This window comes from Gorilla gorilla, chromosome 15, assembly GCF_029281585.2.
Source record: "Gorilla gorilla gorilla isolate KB3781 chromosome 15, NHGRI_mGorGor1-v2.1_pri, whole genome shotgun sequence".
In the NCBI taxonomy this organism is placed as follows: domain Eukaryota; kingdom Metazoa; phylum Chordata; class Mammalia; order Primates; family Hominidae; genus Gorilla; species Gorilla gorilla.
In genome coordinates, this window is record NC_073239.2 from 104,061,944 (window position 1) to 104,071,660 (window position 9,717).

Sequence of the window (9,717 nt, forward strand, 5' to 3'; positions counted from 1 at the left end):
GAATAGGCAGTTTTGCCAGAGCACTCTCATGTAAAGCAAATCAGCCTCTTAGAGAGAAAATAAGGACCTTGTTCATTTCGGAACCCTCCGTGCTGAGCACACAGGAAGTATGAGCTGAATAAGTATAAGTTCAGTGAATGAACAAGTCAGATGAAAGAACCAAATCACCAAAATTATGTGTAAGACAGGCAAGAGGAAAGTGACACGGCTGTTCTTCTTTTTGATTAATGCACCTGTTAGAGCAGAACAGACGATGACTAAGATGATGCTGGAGTGTAACATGAAGCCAAGAAAACAGGAATAGCAGAGACAGTGAGCAGCAGTGATGCAACCAGGGCTGCTGGTGAGCTGCTGCTCTGCTTCCTCCTTATCTCTGCAGCAACATTCCAGGTACCATTTCATTGCTACCTGCAAAGCCATTTAACCCTTGGAGTCTGGAACATTATATTAGCTTGATTTCTCTCCTACTTTTTTGTCTTCTTGTGTCTTTTTTGGGTTGGCTTTTTTTTTTCTTTCATAGCCTATATACAGGCAAACCAAAGCTCCTCAATTCCCAATGCATACTTTTCTTTGATGTCCACACCTTTACTGAAAAGAACCCTCTTGGCTGAGCTTCCTGTGGACATGTCATTCTATTAACCAAACAGCCCTACAGAGGTCTCTTGACACCATCTCAAACTCCGCATGTATACAACTGAAATTCTAATCTCCAATCCACCTGTCCCTCAAAATTACTTTCCTATTTCTACAAATGATAACCCTATACTCAAGGCACCAGATTCAACACCATTTTTTATAAATCCATCTCATTTTCTCTATCTTAGAAACTGACAATTCTTAGCCAACTTAACTTTATTCTTTCTGCTTGTATTCATTTTTTCTTCATAACTGATACTCCTTTAGATGGGCACTGTCCAATACCAGAGACACATGTGAATACCGGGCACTTAAAATGCAGCAGGTTAGGCTAAGGAATTGGATTTTTTATTTCATTTTAATTAACTTAGACATAAAAAATCAAAAGTTTTTGATTTTTAATAATTTTATATCAACTACTTACTGAAATGATAATGTTACAGATTTGTTGTAGCAAATATAACACATAATTAAAATTAATTTTACCTGTTTCTTCTTAGTTTCTTTATGTAGCTGTGAAAAATAATTGTTGTATGTGTAGTTTATATTTTGATTAGGCAGCATTGGTTTAGACCATATCAAGGATAAACAAAATGGGATTCACTGATTTTGAATACCTAATGTGTATCAAATTGCAGGCTAGACATTCTGTAACTTGAATCATATGATCTTCAAATTATTTCTAACAAATCAGTAACGTTATTCACCAGTTTTACACATGAAAATCTGAAAAGAACAAGGGGAGAAAAGATATTGCACAATGTTAAAGGTGAATAAGCATAGAGTAAGCCTTCACATTCAGGTCTACCAGCCTGATCCAGGGTTTTTCCACTAGATCTAGCTGTCCATCACTGCTAAGAGCTTTGGAAAAGCACAAAGAGCTGCACAGGCTCTAAAGGAGACTGTCACTTCACTCTGTGGTTCATGGAGCCCCAGTTTTGTGTAATATGGTTTGGCTGGCCAGCCTGCAGCAGCTGCTTTGGCTTCTATGTTCATGATACATCCCATGACACTCTGGAGTCTCATGATACTCCCATGCCTGCATGATCTGATCCAGCTGTAAAAACCCAGGGCTGTGTACCACCTGGGCTAGGGGAAGTGACTCAAAACTGGATCACAGATGCATGCCCAGGACTCTGGCGGAGGCAGCACTGTCTGATTCTTTCTCAATGTGGTCAGGCACGGCTGCTTTCTGGTTTCATTCATCTTCCACCTTGGCATAAACAGGTTGCGGGGGTTGATGGGATTCTCCTGACTTAGGAACTGCTTCCTTTGTACCTTCAGCTAAGAATAAAGGCAGGTGAAATCCCTTTATGACCCATCTCAAAAAGAATGCAATATGTTTGTCCTTGGGGAGATGATGTTAAAATGTCTCCAGGAATGTCACTTTCAGTCTGCAAGTCCAGGCCAGTCTGACAAGTTTGTGGAGTTACACAGAAGGACTGCCTTTTGGAAAATGCACCTCACCAGGTTCTCATGGGTTATGTTAAATTTTTCCATCTAAGGTGAATGCTTTCTGAGTTTTTTCATCTGATTATTCAATTAAAATTCAAGGAGCCCAGGTTATCATTTTCAGCTAATACTTTAACAAGACTGCTATGAAAGTAAAGTCTTGTAGAAATTGGATTTTACATAGTGATAATAAATAACGAAAAGAAATATATCTATAATGACCAGCATTTACATTTCTCATAAACACTTAAAAGTGTTTTGTACTACTTATTTTCTTTGATCTGCACAATCATCCCTTATTATGCATATGATTATTATCCTCATTTTAAAGAAAAGAAAACAATGTCATTAAACAATTTGCCCAAAGTCTTACTTTTCATATGATCCAACTTGTTTGGTGTTTTATCAGTTAATTATTTTGCTTTGGGTGTCATTTCTTTTTCTAATTCAAAACAAAATAATCTTCCTACATTTTTACTATTCATTCACTATAAATACATTTTTCAAGCATTTAGCCAGTGCCTTTTTTCTTTTCATGAAACCCATTCCTGTACAACTATAATCACATACCTGGTGACTCTGTATTTCAAAGTTTCTATGAAATACAATCTCTATGCTATTGACTCCAAATGTATGCACCCAGCACTGGACTCTTCACTGAAAACCAGACTGAAAAATGCATGGGCCTGCTTGGTATCTCTGCTGTACTAGTGCTGCAAAAGATATTACAAACTTAACACGGGTCAGACAAGCTCTTGATTCATCACAGGTACTCACTCTCCAACACCGTTCCTTTCCTAGTCTTCACAGTCTCTGAAAGAGGAATGCCATCCACCTAGTTCCCTTACCAAAATCATAGAAGCATCCTGAATCCTTTATATCTCTTACCCCTTGGATCCAAGTCCATCAGCAATTCCTGCCAGCTTCACCTTCAAGCTACCTCCCCGATGAAGTAAATTCTCAGCTCCATTCCTAACATCCTACTCTGAATTACCATAATCTCCTGTCTAGACTACTGAAATAGCCTCTTAATTCTTCTAGCTTTCATTTATATCTACCCATAAACCATTAAAATTGAGATCAAATTTATATTCAGTCAAAATGTACTAATTTCAAGCACACAACTTAAAGATTCCCAGTAAATGTATACACTCATTCTAATCAAGATATAAAATATTTTCATTACACCTTTTATAACTCCTTCTAGTCAATCATCAGCCTTCTCCTTAGACAACCACTGTTCTTACTTCTGTCAGTAAAGACACATCAGCTTTTTCCTGAGTACATGTGCACAGTATGCACCCTTTGTTATCAAAGGACAGATTTCCTTTGCCCAACATCATATTAGTACTTGTGAAATTCATCTATGTGTTTACATGAATTGGTAGTTGTTGTTTATTTTTTTGGTACTAAGTAGAATTCCATTATATAAGTAAACAGAAATTTATCCATTCTCCTATTGAAAACCATCAGGTTGTTTTCAGTTTTGTACTATTTTGAATAAAAGTACAATGAAAATTTGGGTACAATTCTAAGTGTAGACATATGTTTTTATTTCTTATGATTAAATACCTAGGGCTGGAAATGCTGGATCTTATGTTAAGAATCGATTTAACTCTATAAGAAATTGCCGGCCGGGCGCAGTGGCTCACGCCTGTAATCCTAGCACTTTGGGAGGCCAAGGCGGGCGGATCACGAGGTCAGGAGATCGAGACCATCCTGGATAACATGGTGAAACCCCGTCTCTACTAAAAATACAAAAAAATATCCGGGCGTCGTGGCAGCCGCCTGTAGTCCCAGCTACTCGGGAGGCTGAGGCAGGAGAATGGCGTGAACCAGGGAGACGGAGTTTGCAGTGAGCCGAGATCACACCACTGCACTCCAACCTGGACGACAGAGCAAGACTCCGTCTCAAAAAAAAAGAAAAAAAAAAGAAAAAAAAAAAAAGAAATTGCCAAATGTTTTCTAAAATTCTCATCTCTTACCAATAACATATCAGAGTTTCACTTGTTCTACATTCTCTCCAACATTTAATGTTGCTTGTCTTTAATTTTACCCATTCAGAAGCTAGAGTAGCTAAATAGAGTTATACCTCATTGTTTTAATTGGCAATTTCCTGATGACAAAAAGATGTCCAAAGATGTGTGCTTATTGGCCATTTGTTTATTTTCTTACTGGAAGTATTCATTCAAATCCTTTGCCTCTTTTTGTTAGGTTGCTTATCTTTTCATTTTTTTTTTTTTTAGTTCTTTATATATTCTGTATTTAAGTCTTTCAGATATATTTATTATAAATATCTTCTCCCAGTAGATACTTGGCTTTTCATTTTATTAACAGTGTCTTTTAATAAGAAGATATTTTTAATTTAGATGAAGTTCAATTTTCCATTTTCCTTCTTTTTCTTTTCAGCATTAGTGCTTTCTTCTGTATAGTTCAAGAAGTTGTTTCCAACCTCAAGGTTATGAAGGTAATCTTTTATGTTTGTTTCTTTCTAGAAGTTTATAGTACTGGCTTTTATGTTTCAGTTTATGATTGGGATTGTATTATTTTTATGTGTATGAAGTGAGACACAGGTTGAAGATTATTTCCCTGCACTGATATTTAGTTTCCTTACCCTCTCCCCTTTCACACTACCTTCCCCAACCTCCTAAATACCCAGTCTTGGAAAAGAGTTTCCTTTTGACATTGAATTGACTTGCAGCCTCAATTGAAAATCAATTGACCAAAAATGAGGAGGACTATTTCTGCATTCTCTATTCTGCCCCATTTATTTGTTTATTCAAATGCCCTCATAACACTGTCTTGATTATAATAGCTTTATAGCTGGTTTTAATACCAGGTAGTGGGAGTCTGTCAACTTTATTTTCAGATTCCTTTGTCTGTTATTGAACCTTTGCATTTTCATATAAAATCAAGAATTAGTTTTTCAATGCCCACAGAAAGAAAAAAGCTACTTGAATTTTGATTGGGATTATCTGAATCTATACATTGATCTTGTTGAGAATGGACATCTTCTAATTTGTAAAAGTTATTTAGGTCTCCATTTGTTTGCTTAGTTATTTTACTTTTTTTCAGTGTCTTACTGTTTTCTTTGCAGAGGTTTTGAATATTTGTTTAATTATTCTTAAGATTTTTATGCTTCTTGATGCAATTGAAAAGGAAATATTTAAAATTTCATTTTACAATTCTTTGCTACTATGCAGAGATACTAGATAACTTTGCCAATATTCATGAGTTCTAGATATTATTGCTAGAACTCATGAAAATTTACCAAAGTCACAGCATGCAAGTTTATTACACACAAAAAACTCTGTATCAGTTTTTTGTACAATGTAATTTTTGTATAATAACCTTGCACATTGTGACTTTGGTAAATTCTCATATGAGTTCTAGCAGTTACTTGGTATATTTTTAATATTTTCTGTGTAAACCATAATTAACCTAGAGCAATAACAGTTACCTTTCCTCTCCAGTACCTTTGTCTTTTACTTATTTTTCTGACATTATTGCCCTGGATAGGCACAGTGTTGAATAATATGGGAAGTACATATTGAATACAAGTGCAGTGTTGAATAATATGGGAAGATCAGATATCCTTTCATTAGCCCAATTCCCACTATTTCCTCTTAGAAAGCGTTCCATATTTCACCATTAAGCGTGAGGTTAACTTGAGTTTTGATGATGACCTTTGTCAGATTGAAAGGTTCCCTTCTGTTTTACTTCCTGAGATTATTTTAAAACCACAAATGTTATTAAATTTCACCAAATGTTTATATGTATCAATTGATACTGTCTTTTTCTCTTTCATCCTACTTATATAGTAAACAAAATTAATTCTCTCAAATGTTAAACTAAACTTGCATTACTGATAATCTTACATTAAATGACTCCTTTTAGAATATTGCTAAATTCAGTTTGCTGATAGTATTTTGTTTGTTTGTTTGTTTGTTTCTGTGATGGAGTCTTGTTCTGTCGCCAGGCTGGAGTACAGTGGCGATTTCGGGTCACTGCAACCTCCGCCTCCCAGGTTCAAGCGATTCTCCTGCCTCACCCTCCCTAGTAGCTGGGATTACAGATGGGTCGCCATGCTCAGCTAACTTTTGTATTTTTAGCAGAGACAGGGTTTCACCGTGTTGGCCAGGATGGTCTCAATCTCTTGACCTAGTGATCAACCCGCCTTGGCCTCCCAAAGTGCTGGGATCACACATGTGAGTCACTGTGCCTGGCTCTGCTAATAGTGTTAAAGGATCTGTTGGTCTGTGTTCAAAGATGTTGGTCTATAATTTCTTTTTTCTCATAACGTCTTTGTAAGGGTTTTTCAAGTGGATTATGGTGATTTCATAAAATATTTTGGGAAGCTTCCTCTATTTTCTGAAAGAGTTTGTGTAAGATTGGCATTATTTCTTTCTTAAACTCTTGGTAGAATTTAACTGTGAAACTAACAGGGCCTGAAATTTTTATTAAGAAGGTTTTTAATGGACTTTTTTTTCCATTTTAGCTGTTTCCAAATTAAGTGGTATAAATTTGTTCATAATATTCTTTATTATAGTCTTAATATCTATACAGTCATCAGTGATATTATGCCTTCATGTATCCACTGATCTTTTTGAATCTGATCGTTGACAATTTTTACCTAATTTGGAAACCATTGTCACAAATTTTTTTCTCAATTCCATTCTCTATCTTTTCTTCAGGGATTCCAATTAGATGTAATTCAGACTGGTTGATATTTTCCTATAGGTTACTGAGATTATGATCAATTTATCTGTTCTTCAGATTAGAGAATTTTTATTGACCTAGCTTTAAGTTCACTTTAAGTCTGTAAAGTGAAATTTTCAATATACATACTGTAATTTAGTTTTAAAATTTTTGTTTCTTTTTTTATAGTTTCCACTTCTCCTGAGATTCTCCATCAGTTCACTCTAGTATTTTTTCTTTAAGTCCTGAACATATTTACATCACCTGCTTTAAAATTATTTTCTGTGAATTCCAACTTTTAGTTATTTGGGTTTCTATTTCCATTGACTGGTTATTGAGTTGTTTTTTTTTTTTTTCTTTTTTTTTAAGATGCAGGATAGAATTTACCTGGTTTTGTTTGTTTGTTTGTTTGTTTGTTTTACTGTTCTACCAATTTTTATTGTATACCGGACGTTGTGGATGTTATATATTGACACTCTTGATGTGTTGTTCCTTTGGAATGTGTCTATTTTTATTCTAACCAGCAAGCAAATTACTAGTTGATTAATTTGAATTTTGTATGCTTTGTTATTTCAGATATGTTTCAGTTTTACTATTAGTTAGAAGGCAAATTCCACAATTCTGGAGTTTCACTTGGGACTTTATTCTGGGCCTTCATCTATGCTCTTAACTTGTGATTCTTGTGGAGCTTTAGAGGGAATTCAGAGGTTTATCCAGGTCCTCTACTTAGGGTAGATTCCAACTCCAAATTCAGTGTCCTGTGCTGTGGGCAGCTGCTGAAGTCTCTTCCAGCCTTGCTTCCTGCAGGGCTTATTAGAGTTTCCCCCACACATGTGCAGTTTAAGGCTCAGCCAAGTTGGTGAATGAGGTAGAGATATGGGTTTGGAGTTTCCCTTTGTGTGGCTGTTATCCAGAATTACCCTCCCCCAAGTTTCCAGACCATCTGGAAACCCAAAACTCCATTCTCATTTGCCTCCAGTAAATAAAACTGCAGCTTTCTGCTTGAGTTCTAGCCAACCCGTACTACATACATTGAGAAGTTCCCTCAAGGTAAAAGCTGTACACACACACACACACACACACACACTTTCATTTTTTCAGAGTCATGTTCCATTTTCTCATTTTCTGGCTGTTTTGCTTTGCTCCCCTGTGCCTTCAATTTATTTGTTTTTCAATATTTTGTCCAGATTTATGATTGTTATCAGAGAAAGAGTCTTGCCATTACTGGAACCAAAATACTTTCATAATGATTTCTTAAAAACCATGAAACCTATGCACCTTACCAGCTACATCTTCTTTCATTTGCAATAAAATCTCAGAATCTAGTCTACATCAGTGCTTCTCAACCTTAGCTGCACATTGAATTACATGGAGAATTAACTGGTCCTTTGGTTGCATCCCTAGGCATTTTTTTAAAGCTCCCTGGGTAATTCTAACAGCCAAGGTTTAAAACCACTGCCTTACATAAATTTCCCCTGCATTATTCTCCTACACTTTCTCAGTCACTTTCCTTACTTACCAAACTCTAGTTATAGGGCTTTTTTTCTGTTTCACAAACACAAAACTTTTTGTGCCTATTCTTTCTGCTTCCTGAAATTCTTTGCTATTGTATCTTTTGCATTCATGTCTTAACTTAAATGCCACCTCCTATGACAGTGAATTTTATGTGTCAATTTATGACAATTTTATGTGTCACGGTGCCCGTATATTTGGTCAGATATTATTCTGGATATTTATGTGAGGATGTTTTTGGACGAGATTACCATTTAAATGGGTAGACTTTGAATAAATGAGATCACGATCTATTATGTGGGTGGGCCTCATTCAATCAGTTGAAGGCCTGAATAGAACAAAACGCTAAACTCCTCTGAGCAAGAGGGAATTCTGCAGCCAATGGCTTTTGGACTTGAACTGCAACATCAGCTTTTCTATGGCCTTCAGCCTGACATCTTTCAGACTGACATCCTTCAGATTTGAACTGAAACATTTGATCTACCACAGGTATCCAGTATCATGGCCTTTGGACTTGAATCACAACATCAACTCTTCCCTGAGTCTCCAGCCTTCCTGCTCACCCTGCAGATTTTGGACTTGCCCGTCTCCTTTATTGCATAAGCCAATAATTCAAATATGTCTGCTGTACCTACAACATTTAGCACTTACATGTGAATACTCATTCAGTAAATTATTAAGCGTATGAACTAGTAAAGGAGGTAGTGGCTGGCAATATTATTCTACATGTCTACTTGTGTTTATTCTTGTTCTTTATATATATATTATATATATATATATATAATATATATATATATATATATAAAGAGGTGAGTGATAGAAAAGGAAATAACCCACAAACACTGTGAACAGGAACCAAGACTCCAAGACTCGGGCATACTCCCTCTACCCTCAGCCTCAGTTTTTCGAGACATTCCCCCCGAGCTGATTTTCTTTTAAACAAGATACCCAAATCAGCAGCAAAGTACTTGGGGTGGTAACTGAGATCTAAAACACGGAGAATGAGAGGGGGAATGTCCAAAAGTAGAAGTTAGGGAGAAAAGGGAAAGATCAAGGGAGAAGCTAGGCTCTGGAGGACAGGGTTGGGCCACAAGAGGTGGAAGTAAGAAGCCAGTATGAGGGGTACCCCTCCTGACCGCTGTCACCTATAAAAGACATGCCAGAAAATTTTAATAGGGGATTCAATTTCAAAAACAAACATCTAGGTCATAACAAAGCATCATTTTTTGCAGAATTCTCTTTTAAGATCCCAGTCCTGTTTTCACTCTTGTACGTATACATCATGTAACTGAGGTCCTGAAATTAGTGTCACTCCGTAAAACATATTTAACCCTCAATTTTATTTCAGAAGCCAGTAAGAACAAATATATCACATTTGGGTTAAAATTCAATTTAGGTTAGTGACAATGTTTGGATCTC

At 36.2% G+C, this 9,717-nt stretch overlaps 1 long non-coding RNA gene across 1 annotated transcript; it reads left to right on the top strand.

Moving 5' to 3' along the window:
- The first annotated feature begins 223 nt into the window (after nt 1–223).
- On the top strand, nt 224–8,883 carry LOC129526582 (uncharacterized). Its single transcript, XR_008671247.1, has 3 exons — nt 224–390; nt 4,498–4,555; nt 8,788–8,883. It is a non-coding gene; the product is annotated as an uncharacterized lncRNA (long non-coding RNA).
- The last annotated feature ends 834 nt before the right edge of the window (nt 8,884–9,717 follow it).